This window comes from Lissotriton vulgaris, chromosome 4_1, assembly GCF_964263255.1.
Source record: "Lissotriton vulgaris chromosome 4_1, aLisVul1.2, whole genome shotgun sequence".
Classification (NCBI taxonomy): Eukaryota; Metazoa; Chordata; class Amphibia; order Caudata; family Salamandridae; genus Lissotriton; species Lissotriton vulgaris.
The window spans coordinates 752712146-752726245 of NC_141691.1; positions in this window are offsets into that span (position 1 = coordinate 752712146).

Below are 14100 nucleotides of genomic sequence, written 5' to 3' on the forward strand. Positions count from 1 at the left end.
AAACTACCAAGCCAATTCTTTACCAGAAAGGAGACAAGCTACCGGGGACCGGTTTCTGGCATTTCAGCCGTCTTCGGCCCGGCTTGCTTGAATCCTGATGGAGCAGTGAGAAAGGGACTCATGTCTGAGTATACCCTGCCACACCTATAGTGGCCAAAATCGATTCACAAAAGGGGGTGGTGATGAACAGAGTGTCTGAATTGAGCAGACCACTCTTACCCAGTCCAAAGATCAGGGCTTGATCCATCACCGTTATTTATCTCACTGCCCCATCCCAGCTCAGAACCTGGCTATATGCAAATCAGTCTGTCCCTGGCCCAGTGCATCATGGGAACAGGGCAGACTAAACTACCAAGCCAATTCTTTACCAGAAAGGAGACAAGCTACCGGGGACCGGTTTCTGGCATTTCAGCCGTCTTCGGCCCGGCTTGCTTGAATCCTGATGGAGCAGTGAGAAAGGGACTCATGTCTGAGTATACCCTGGCACACCTATAGTGGCCAAAATCGATTCACAAAAGGGGGTGGTGATGAACAGAGTGTCTGAATTGAGCAGACCACTCTTACCCAGTCCAAAGATCAGGGCTTGATCCATCACCGTTATTTATCTCACTGCCCCATCCCAGCTCAGAACCTGGCTATATGCAAATCAGTCTGTCCCTGGCCCAGTGCATCATGGGAACAGGGCAGACTAAACTACCAAGCCAATTCTTTACCAGAAAGGAGACAAGCTACCGGGGACCGGTTTCTGGCATTTCAGCCGTCTTCGGCCCGGCTTGCTTGAATCCTGATGGAGCAGTGAGAAAGGGACTCATGTCTGAGTATACCCTGCCACACCTATAGTGGCCAAAATCGATTCACAAAAGGGGGTGGTGATGAACAGAGTGTCTGAATTGAGCAGACCACTCTTACCCAGTCCAAAGATCAGGGCTTGATCCATCACCGTTATTTATCTCACTGCCCCATCCCAGCTCAGAACCTGGCTATATGCAAATCAGTCTGTCCCTGGCCCAGTGCATCATGGGAACAGGGCAGACTAAACTACCAAGCCAATTCTTTACCAGAAAGGAGACAAGCTACCGGGGACCGGTTTCTGGCATTTCAGCCGTCTTCGGCCCGGCTTGCTTGAATCCTGATGGAGCAGTGAGAAAGGGACTCATGTCTGAGTATACCCTGCCACACCTATAGTGGTCAAAATCGATTCACAAAAGGGGGTGGTGATGAACAGAGTGTCTGAATTGAGCAGACCACTCTTACCCAGTCCAAAGATCAGGGCTTGATCCATCACCGTTATTTATCTCACTGCCCCATCCCAGCTCAGAACCTGGCTATATGCAAATCAGTCTGTCCCTGGCCCAGTGCATCATGGGAACAGGGCAGACTAAACTACCAAGCCAATTCTTTACCAGAAAGGAGACAAGCTACCGGGGACCGGTTTCTGGCATTTCAGCCGTCTTCGGCCCGGCTTGCTTGAATCCTGATGGAGCAGTGAGAAAGGGACTCATGTCTGAGTATACCCTGCCACATCTATAGTGGCCAAAATCGATTCACAAAAGGGGGTGGTGATGAACAGAGTGTCTGAATTGAGCAGACCACTCTTACCCAGTCCAAAGATCAGGGCTTGATCCATCACCGTTATTTATCTCACTGCCCCATCCCAGCTCAGAACCTGGCTATATGCAAATCAGTCTGTCCCTGGCCCAGTGCATCATGGGAACAGGGCAGACTAAACTACCAAGCCAATTCTTTACCAGAAAGGAGACAAGCTACCGGGGACCGGTTTCTGGCATTTCAGCCGTCTTCGGCCCGGCTTGCTTGAATCCTGATGGAGCAGTGAGAAAGGGACTCATGTCTGAGTATACCCTGCCACACCTATAGTGGCCAAAATCGATTCACAAAAGGGGGTGGTGATGAACAGAGTGTCTGAATTGAGCAGACCATTGCACCATCAGGATTCAAGCAAACCGGGCCGAAGACGGCTGTAATGCCAGAAACCGGTCCCCGGGAGCTTGTTTCCTTCCCAGTGTAAGAATTGGCTTTTGTAGTTTGGTTTGCCCTGTTCCCATCATGCACTGGGACAGGAACAGACTAATTTGCATACAGCCAGGTTCTGAAACTGGGATGGTGCAGTGAGCTAAAAAACGGTGTTGGATCTAGCCCTGATCTCTTGACTGGGTGAGAGCTTTCTGCTTAATTCAGAGACTCTGTCCCTCACCACCCCTTGTTGTAAATATTTTTGTCCACCCTAAGCGTGGAAGGGTATTCTCAGATGTGAGACCCTTGCTCATTGCACCATCAGGATTCAAGCAAACCGGGCCGAAGACGGCTGTAATGCCAGAAACCGGTCCCCGGGAGCTTGTTTCCTTCCCAGTGTAAGAATTGGCTTTTGTAGTTTGGTTTGCCCTGTTCCCATCATGCACTGGGACAGGAACAGACTAATTTGCATACCGCCAGGTTCTGAAACTGGGATGGTGCAGTGAGCTAAAAAACGGTGTTGGATCTAGCCCTGATCTCTTGACTGGGTGAGAGCTTTCTGCTTAATTCAGAGACTCTGTCCCTCACCACCCCTTGTTGTAAATATTTTTGTCCACCCTAAGCGTGGAAGGGTATTCTCAGATGTGAGACCCTTGCTCATTGCACCATCAGGATTCAAGCAAACCGGGCCGAAGACGGCTGTAATGCCAGAAACCGGTCCCCGGGAGCTTGTTTCCTTCCCAGTGTAAGAATTGGCTTTTGTAGTTTGGTTTGCCCTGTTCCCATCATGCACTGGGACAGGAACAGACTAATTTGCATACAGCCAGGTTCTGAAACTGGGATGGTGCAGTGAGCTAAAAAACGGTGTTGGATCTAGCCCTGATCTCTTGACTGGGTGAGAGCTTTCTGCTTAATTCAGAGACTCTGTCCCTCACCACCCCTTGTTGTAAATTTCTTTGGTGTCATCAATAATTATGATGTGCTTTATGGGACACAGCTTTTACCTTTAAAGCGAGTATTATGAACACCCCTCCATGGCCAAATGTGTTATTTACATAGAATACTATGTGTTCTCTTCTTTTTTTTAATTACAGGTTGCCAGATTCCCCTAGAGGATGAATTCCTAGGGTACAGCCGGTGGCAGGTAGCAAAGCACTTAGCACTCACTTGTAGAAAGTTTTTTCTTTACTTATTATTTTTTGCACGGTCCTGAAAAATCGCCGTTTGATCATTTACTGACGAATATAGGGCGAGAAACATGTTGACCTTTAGGGAGTAGAGTACGCCATTTGTCTCATTACGAACACTTCTAGGTACCCCTCCCCTTTCATTTTACTTAGGCAGGGTCCCTCACAGAATAAAGCAGCAGCATTAGAGTACACCCTCACCTATTTTAGAACACTTTAACACACATCTACACGTAACTAGGCTCCACACACCTGCATGCACCCTTACAGCAAGGAACAGAAGATCTCCGAAAAAGAGCCCCTTTAAGGGTGCCCGTCGGGCATTGCAGCGCTGGCCCGATGAGGAGCAGGCTCAAATGATGAAGCATGACACCTAGCTTGCTGGGTGCGTGAGAGCCCTAGTTCCGAAAGGAGGATTCCCCCTCCTCCACTTCCTGTAATTTACTTGTCTGACTTGCCTAAGTAAGACATTTTTGGTGTGAATAATCACCACACCAAGGAACTTCGTACTCCTTTCTTTGTTAATTACAATGACCACTATGTCACACTTGCTCAGATGGTGTGAATGGCTATGGGCACCTGCGCATGGCCACATTTATTAGCAGGCACACATACCGAGTGACACCTGTGTTGGATGTATGTGGGGTGTGTGCACACCATCCGGAAGGGCTGCCTGGTGCAGTCAGAACCGACAACAGTGTACATCGTAAAGGACAAAATCATTCAACCATAAAGGCCCCATGACATGTGCTGCACAGAGTTTGTAATTGCAAAAACAACAGGTGATGGACCGAATGTGGATCAATGTCACACATTCAACCCAGTCAAAAGATCTGGGTCCTAATCCATCGTTTTTTTGCACTCCACACCACCCCGGGTTAGACAATGGCGACATGCAAATCAGCTCTGACCCTGTGCCCCATGGGAACAGTCCAGTCCGAACTACAAAAGCCATGTCCTTCCCAGAACGGAATCAAGCATCCGAGGACCAGACCGGTTTTGAGGTAACACCTCTCATCAGCCCGGCTAGCTTGACTCCAGTGGTGTGGAGTGCCTGGGACCCATGTCTGGGCATCCCCAGTACACTTATAGCGGTAATTGCAAAAACAACAGGTGATGGACCGAATGTGGATCAATGTCACACATTCAACCCAGTCAAAAGATCTGGGTCCTAATCCATCGTTTTTTTGCACTCCACACCACCCCCCTGGTTAGACAATGGCGACATGCAAATCAGCTCTGACCCTGTGCCCCATGGGAACAGTCCAGTCCGAACTACAAAAGCCATGTCCTTCCCAGAACGGAATCAAGCATCCGAGGACCGGACCGGTTTCGAGGTAACACCTCTCATCAGCCCGGCTAGCTTGACTCCAGTGGTGTGGAGTGCCTGGGACCCACGTCTGGGCATCCCCAGTACACTTATAGCGGTAATTGCAAAAACAACAGGTGATGGACCGAATGTGGATCAACGTCACACATTCAACCCAGTCAAAAGATCTGGGTCCTAATCCATCGTTTTTTTGCACTCCACACCACCCCGGGTTAGACAATGGCGACATGCAAATCAGCTCTGACCCTGTGCCCCATGGGAACAGTCCAGTCCGAACTACAAAAGCCATGTCCTTCCCAGAACGGAATCAAGCATCCGAGGACCGGACCGGTTTCGAGGTAACACCTCTCATCAGCCCGGCTAGCTTGACTCCAGTGGTGTGGAGTGCCTGGGACCCACGTCTGGGCATCCCCAGTACACTTACAGCGGTAATTGCAAAAACAACAGGTGATGGACCGAATGTGGATCAATGTCACACATTCAACCCAGTCAAAAGATCTGGGTCCTAATCCATCGTTTTTTTGCACTCCACACCACCCCGGGTTAGACAATGGCGACATGCAAATCAGCTCTGACCCTGTGCCCCATGGGAACAGTCCAGTCCGAACTACAAAAGCCATGTCCTTCCCAGAACGGAATCAAGCACCCGAGGACCGGACCTGTTTCGAGGTAACACCTCTCATCAGCCCGGCTAGCTTGACTCCAGTGGTGTGGAGTGCCTGGGACCCACGTCTGGGCATCCCCAGTACACTTATAGCGGTAATTGCAAAAACAACAGGTGATGGACCGAATGTGGATCAATGTCACACATTCAACCCAGTCAAAGGATCTGGGTCCTAATCCATCGTTTTTTTGCACTCCACACCACCCCGGGTTAGACAATGGCGACATGCAAATCAGCTCTGACCCTGTGCCCCATGGGAACAGTCCAGTCCGAACTACAAAAGCCATGTCCTTCCCAGAACGGAATCAAGCATCCGAGGACCGGACCGGTTTCGAGGTAACACCTCTCATCAGCCCGGCTAGCTTGACTCCAGTGGTGTGGAGTGCCTGGGACCCACGTCTGGGCATCCCCAGTACACTTATAGCGGTAATTGCAAAAACAACAGGTGATGGACCGAATGTGGATCAATGTCACACATTCAACCCAGTCAAAAGATCTGGGTCCTAATCCATCGTTTTTTTGCACTCCACACCACCCCGGGTTAGACAATGGCGACATGCAAATCAGCTCTGACCCTGTGCCCCATGGGAACAGTCCAGTCCGAACTACAAAAGCCATGTCCTTCCCAGAACGGAATCAAGCATCCGAGGACCGGACCGGTTTCGAGGTAACACCTCTCATCAGCCCGGCTAGCTTGACTCCAGTGGTGTGGAGTGCCTGGGACCCACGTCTGGGCATCCCCAGTACACTTATAGCGGTAATTGCAAAAACAACAGGTGATGGACCGAATGTGGATCAATGTCACACATTCAACCCAGTCAAAAGATCTGGGTCCTAATCCATCGTTTTTTTGCACTCCACACCACCCCGGGTTAGACAATGGCGACATGCAAATCAGCTCTGACCCTGTGCCCCATGGGAACAGTCCAGTCCGAACTACAAAAGCCATGTCCTTCCCAGAACGGAATCAAGCATCCGAGGACCGGACCGGTTTCGAGGTAACACCTCTCATCAGCCCGGCTAGCTTGACTCCAGTGGTGTGGAGTGCCTGGGACCCACGTCTGGGCATCCCCAGTACACTTATAGCGGTAATTGCAAAAACAACAGGTGATGGACCGAATGTGGATGCACAGCGTCCTGCACGGGCCTACCACCACAGGACGCTGACTTGCGGTGAACAGGGTTGATGGCACTAGGTGATTTCTTGATAGTGTTCAAACACCTCTGTGACACTGATCCGGCTTTCGTCCGGACTGAGCCGCATCTTCCTCTTACTCCTCCCCATGCGTTCACTGGTGTGGACTCTGCCATTCATGATTCCTGACTAAGTGCTGGATGTAGGACCTACTGGCCCACAGGGTTGGCCTAAGCCCTCATCCACGTTTCGCCGACTTGTGTTGAACAGGGTTAGTGGCACCTCGTGTCGCAAGCTTGCACTGAACAGGGTTAGTGGGACCTCGTGTCGCCGGCTTGCGTTCAACAGGGTTAGTGGCACCTCGTGTTGCAGGCCTGCGATATGGAAATATGCCTCCCTGATCGCAGGGAGTCCGGTGCTGTAGCCACTGCCACGGACTTGGGGTCACTGCTATTCAGGTCTCAGGACACAGTTCCACATGTGGGACCTATTGGGCCTAAGCAGAGGTCGCTGGACTGGTGCTTGGAGCTTGCACCGGCAACTGAAGGGCCCTCTTTGACACACGCCGGTGTAGGCAGGTGAGCGGAGCCTCGGTGCGCTGGGGCAGGCATGACGGGTCTGGGGACCACCGGCCTGGGGAGCAGCAGGCGCACAGGGATGCAGGCCCCGCCGTGTGTGGCGCAGGACTCATGGCGGGCTGAGAGGCGCCACCCTGGCAGATGCGTGGTCCATTCCGAATGAGAACCACGACCAGTGCGACGGGTTTTTTGTTCACACTTCTACGCAGGCCTGGCATACACTGGTCCAACCCACTATGCACACGCATGCAGGGGGGGACGTAACTTGTGACAGTTCTGCCCCACAACTTGTGGGGACATGGTAGCGTCCACTGGCCACTACACTCCGTGCACCAGCAGTTGATCTCCACATGGCCATTTCCGTGGTTTGTACTCTGTGGTCTGTCCGGCTCCTCCACGTTACACCTGCATTGGGAAGGTTTATATTCCTTAGCCACTTGCTGATCTCGCACATGCCTGCTCCATGCCTCTCCTCACATCCTGCTATTGTGTGTCTGTGGTGCCATGCTGTGGCTGGGTTGTGGGCATGGCAAGGCTGGATCCCTAATGGAGTTGTGTTGTTGTGTCTGGTCGGTTGGCATGTTGTGTGTCATGTTGGATGTAGTTGTGCTGCGTGCTCATTGGCAGTGTCGGGAGTTGCATGACTGTGGGGAGCAGGTGCGTTACAGGTGGGTCCAGTGTCTTTGTGTACGCTCACTCTGTGGTATTCCCGGGGGGGTGGGACGGGTCCTGGGGGTGGTGGCGGGCCTGGGGTGGGTGTTGTGGCCCTCATGGGTATCCGTAGTGCATGATCAATGTCTCCATGGCATCTGTGGGTCTTCAGGTGTACTCTTGGCTTGGCTCTCTTTTATGCTACATGTAGTTGTCCTGCTTAACAACAGCAAAAGGCAGGTGTTAATTCCCTGCTGCTACCGCGGCTTATCGCCTGTTTTTCTTTTGCATCGCAGATCTGGCAGTTCATTGTCAAAGTGGTGTTGTGGTTTTTTGTGTGTTTTTGCGCGGGAACGCCTACTCTGCATCTCATTAAGGTTAGTTGGTGGTGTCCACCGTGGAGATACATTTTTTTTGTGATCAGGCTCAAATAGGGGATTCTGCTGGGCTGTCCTTCAGGGAACACCTAGGCCACAGCGAGGCATAGGCATCCGGAATCATGGAGAAGGGACCAGAAGGAAAACTGCCCAAAGAGGAGTTTATGTACGTTTCCCCATTTTGGTGTTGGGTGAGTAAGGAAAGAGTGCTTCATTCCCAAAGATAACTTCCATAAAGAGATATGGACTGGCTGCAGCCAGATGAGTTGGTAGAAACCTGAAAGGAAAGGTTATAACTGGCTTATTGCATATTTGTGGCATATTGAACAAACTAAAAAGACAGAGCATGTACCTAACATTAAAACTGATATATTGCATTCACCCACTGGAGGTAAAATTGAGAAACGAAGTAAGATTTACCACTGTACAATGTGGATAAAAGATGGCTGGGGCTGCGGACCAGTCACACGCTAAGGCCCCTAGCCCCAGTTCATAATCAGCTGCTCCATAAACATCATATTGATGCACTCATGACTTCGTCAGTACCCAGGAACATGAGCTGGAAGAAGGAAAATAGTAAAGAGGAGAAAAAAGATGATAGCATGGATAGAGAAAGAAAGAGGAAGGGAAGGAGTGAGCTGAAAGAAATAGAGCCTGCAATTGCAGAAAAATAAGAAAGGCAAGGAACAAAATACAAGAAACCGCTTGGCATTACAGGGTTACAAAACGAGGACAGAAAAGGAGAGATATGACAAAAACATAACACATCACAACAAACAGGTAGAGAGATGTGAGGAGATGCAGAGCAAAGCAGCTAGAGATATATTTCTGGAACTCAACGTAACTGTGCAAGAGAAGAATAAAGGAAAGAAAGAGAAATGAGCACAAAATAAAAGAGAGAATAGATAAGACTGCTAGTGGAAAAGAAATCTGAACTTCACAAGAAAGGCAAAGGCGAGAAAGGAAAAGTGAAATTAGCAGAAATGGCAGACTGTATGCTGCAGTTTAAAATTCGAACAAGGTATCACGTGAAGTGAATATGCTTTTTGCAAGGGTATTTCTGTGTACAAGGTGCAGATGTCTGGTTTCTATCCTTGTGGGATCACTTAGTTGGTTAACACCATGCGCGCTAGCGGAATTCCGCTCGCACGCTGGGATTTGCGAAAACGCACTTTACATGACGAGCTGGGCTCGTCATCAGCGTGCGAGGAGGCTACGCCATGACGAGCCCAGCTCGTCATCGGCGTGGAAGGGGTTAATACAGTACTTGTAGAGATGTTTATGTAGCCTGTAGGACACGAATCTGGTTCCAAACAAAAATTCAGGGGTAAACATAATTACTGTGGTGATCTGCACCATCTACAGAGACTTTTATGCAATGTATAGGTCACAGGCATTAATGCACCAAATGTAGTGTTCTGTGTGTATAACAATGATCTGCGTGTAGCAGGTTCCAGTCCTAATGAGCACTTCTGAGCTTGAGAAGAAAGGCGTAGTGTCCGGCAGTGTCCACCCTGATTAATGGAAGCAATTTCTAAGTTATATCACACACAAGGGAGAGGTTTGGGGCATTATTGGACTCACGCCTGACCTAGAATACACAACATACGACTAAATGGCGTGATATCCTTGGATCTCGCTTTGAGCGCAGTTGGCTCTTCCGAGAGCAAAGTATGAGGACCTTACTACTTCCCTATTCGATGCTATCTTCTGTCTTCCCCAGTTCCGATGCAATTCCAAGAATTGGACGAGGATGGCTCACTCACATAAAGTGACATGCTTCATAATTTGCCACCTCGTCCCACCCTGGTAAGATGGTACTACCAGGGTGGACTCAACCTCAAGGAGGAGGCGGGGAGAGGATAAACCTGAGGGAGTTCTTAGATATTTCTTATCTTTTCTTGGTAATGCTCTCATCCAGTTCTCTGATTAAAAAATCCTAGGATAAACCACAAAAGTATCCTTAAATAAGGTGGTATCCTAGGTTTATTAAATAAATTGCAAAAGGGTAAACAAAGCATGACGCAAAGCTTGGTATAATGACCACTTTGCGTCACTACTTGGAAATAAATAGCTCGCCAACATGCATCAAGCATTGTTTAAGTAGATTACGGCTAGCAATAGCCTTCCACTGAGAGGTAGGGCCTCTTGGTTTATCTTATCTATGAGTACTCTGCACTTACTGCTTGCGGTTCAGGGACACATAGACTTGGCCCTGGTGAATGCCTTAGACCCATAGGCTTACAATAGGCAAAGCTTGGTATAATGACCACTCACAGCTTGAAAATAAATATCATGCAAACATGTTTCTGCCCACTGTAAGCCTATGGACCAGCTTCTTGTCCCACGTGCTATAGTTTGGCAGATTTCTTTACAAGGTCCTCCCGCATTGGTCATCTCCTTGTGCAAGCCTCCTAGAGAGAGAGAGGATGGTCTCACGAAAGGGCCTTTTGTAATCTGATGGCTGTTTTCATTCTCCTAGTCTTTTTTCCTTTGCCTTTCTCCCTTCATATTTTTGTTTCTCTTTTCGTTCCTCCCTCAAGTCCTCCTTCACTTCCTGAGCTTTGTTCAATTTTTCCCCTACATGTCCCTGATGAGTAGTTTAGTGCTGTGGATGTTGCTTTAGACTCTCGAGTCTCTGAGGTAAGTATCCATGTCCACAGACTGCCATTATGAAACAGCCAGTAAGGAGATTTGCCAGATGCACAGCATTTAGTCATCATGGCCATTATAATTTGCGGCAGACCTGTACGCTCTCGACAGCCACTGTCTGGTTATTATTGAGTGAATAGTTAAGCACTCTGATATAGCCTGTATCTGCGCCCTCCAGTTGCCACAGATCCTTACATTGATTATTTGCTTATCCAGTGTATTATGCAGGATCAGGTAGTGAACAGCTATTAGCTATCCTACAGTGGCACAGATTCTTTCTGATTTGAGGCAGGGAGGATCATCAGAATGATTTAAGTAACTGTCCTACATTTTGTGGTTGGAGGTAAGAGGTATGGCAGAGGTTATTCACTATGCCTCTCATGTGTGTGGAGGGTCCTCAATCTCATCAGTCAAAAAGCTGGGTCTTCGTGTCTTCGGTGCTGGGTGGTAGTGATTCTTCTAATATTGACTGGAGAAGCACGTTTTTTAATTGAGGTGGCATCGGATTTTTTTTGTTGTTGTTTTGTTGTTTTATATAGTGTAAACTCGACCCGAAGGTACAAGAGCGCTTTACGTGAGCACCAGTTGCATTACAGATGGACACATTCATTTTGTTAGGCACGGGGGATTAAGGGATTTGCCCACAATCACAGGATGTTGAGCTTTCCTGTCGAGACTTGAACCCTGTTCCTCAGCTTCGAGGTTGCCCGCTCTTGCTGTTAGGCCATGTCCACAGGAAGCGGTCATTTACTAAACTATTTTTGGAGGAGCTGTACAGTATGGGTGCTGTGCTTGTGTCTGTCTTCTTGGTATGGTGTGCTGCTTGGGACTGTTTTCAAGCTCTGGGCAGTATGTGTACTGATAGGGGGGACTATCATTCCAGTTTCTATCCCAGAGTCATCGGTTGATGTAATTATCTTAGGAAAACAAGTTTCTCCTCTCTTCTGATCTTTATATGTTCCTTACTGGTCGATTCTTAGAAGCAATGAGCTCCAGAGCTTGGCAGCTAGTACCGAGAAAGCAGAGCCTCCTATGGATTTCTTTTTGTAATGCGGTAGGACGATCCATAGTGCAAGCTTGGAATGTAATGTCCTGTTTTGTTTGTATTGCTTAACTTTAATTTATAATTCTAATTATTGGTACCTTGTGTGGTTGCAGATTATGAAAGTGCCTTGAATATTCATCATTTATATTGGGAATTAGTCTTCTCCAGTTTCCCAGCATTGAAGGTGGGGTGGCTACAAATACCACAGCAGATACTTTTAGCGCTTCCCAATTCTGCTACTATATCCTTTCCTTGATAGGCTGCAGCGGTGTGGTCTGCTTTCAGAACCTGGTGGGGAGCCATGACACATCCATGCCCCCAGAGGACTATTCCAACCACGTCCTTCTCCACTGTGGGGCTGATGTGACCCTTTTTGCCAGTGCTGATATTGGCTTCCAGTCAGGCCATGCTCTTCACTCAAGATGCACCAACCAGTCTGAAAGAGCATTTGACAGCAGAGTCCTCCAATACCTTCCACTGCAAGGATGGCTGTCAGCAGGAACAGCAGTCCCATGGAAAGGGGTGATGCAAGGGGGCTATACAAAGCAATCTGGGGTCAGCATAAGAGGGCTTCCACCCTGCCGGTTAGCACTCTCTTTGTGTTAAAGACATTTCTTGTTCTAGGCAAGGATATTTATGCCTGCTAATTGTCTATACATCAGTTCGTTTTGCCCTATTAAGACTATAAAACCAACGCCACCTGTGGAACCGCTCTCAAGGACAAGCAGCAACAGTGTTAAATAGGCCTCCAGTACCCCATATTCCAAAAATAAAATAAACTGAGCAAGTCTATGCCAAAGACAAAGGGACATATGTATCAAGCAAATTCGTTTGCGAATACGAATTTGCTAAATGGTATGTATGAAGGAAAATCTGGTGCAAAATAAGGAATCGCAAAATTTGTGATTCCTTATTTTGCAATTGCATTTAAGGAATCGCACATTTTGCGATTCCTTAAATGCAATGTATGAAGCAAAAAAAATTGCAAATTGTCCTTAAGGAATCGCAAATTACTACCAACTTCTAGTTGGTGGTAAGTTGCGAATTCCTTGAAAAATGCACATTTCTGCATTTTTCAAAGTGCCATGTGACGCACATACATGCCCTAAGGGCATGTATGTGCGCCACATGTGCATCCATGCATATTTCAGGGGTGCAACAGGGTGTCCTTTGGACACCCTTGAAAAGATTCTCAATTTGCGATTCTCAAATTGCGAATCGCAAATTGAGAATACCTTCCCATTCATTCCTATGGGCCTCCTGGCCCATAGCAATGAATGGGAAATTATTCCTTAATTGCGATTCGCAATTTGCTAATCGCAATTAAGGAATTTTAAGAAATCGCCAAAAAAATGAGATTTTCAGCCTGATTCATGTACGGGCCGTTTTGCGTGGCCCTAATAGCGAATCATAGCGACTCGCTATTGAGGACACGCAAAACGGCATTCATGTAGGAATTGCTAAATAAATAGCGATTCCTACATGGTCTCTATTTGCGAGTAGCAATTTGCTACATCGCAAAAAAAGGAATAACTCCCCATTCATTCCTATGGGCCAAAAGGCCCATAGGAATGAATGGGGAGTATCCCTTATTTGCGAGTAGCAATTTGCTACTCGCAAATCAGATAGCGATTTTAAGGGTGCCAGGGGTGTCCAAAGGACACCCTGTAGCACCCCTTAAATGCAAATTGTAACAGTTGATGCGCACACACATGTCCAAAGGACATGTGTGTGTGCAACATGCAACTTAGAAAAATGCTTTTAAAAGCATTTTTCTAAGTTTTCGCAATTTACCGAGAGGTCTGACCTCTCGGTAAATTGCGCCTAGAAATAGCGAAATCGCAAATTGAAATAGGATGTTGAATAGCATTTAAGGAATCTCAAATAGAGATTCCTTAAATGTCATTTCCTCGCACATTTGCGACATCGCAATTAGCGATTTTTGCTTTTGGGATGCTGAATCCCAAAAGCAAAAATTCGCACTCGCAAAGGGCCGGATTCTCAGAATCCGGCCCTTTGCGAGCCGATTTAGCCTTCATGAATAAGGCTGTTTGTACATACATACCTATTTGCGATTCTCAAATAGCGATTTCTTAAAAATGGCTATTTGAGAATCGCAAATCAGATTGATGATACATATGGCCCAAAATGTTTAGCTTTACGGTAGTGGGGATGAGGAAATGTAGGATGTTGCTGTGGCACAGGGGAAGAGAAGTGAGGGAGAGTCATTGAAGAGGGAGCTGCATGTCAAACGAGAAGTTGAATTGAATTTACACAAGTCCTGGAAAAGAAACAAACTTCTTTGAAAGGTGGCATGACATGTTGACGTATCTACGTAATAAACAAAGACAAGATTGAAAGCCTAGTACACCCACCAAACACCATAACAAAGAATACCTGGGTATGTTCCAAGCAACTGAGCCTCTCCATAAATCTGTCACGAAGAACAGAAAATCAACTGCTCTTTCAGATTTTTTTAAAGTAGGCTCTTAAGATGACAGGCAAAGGTT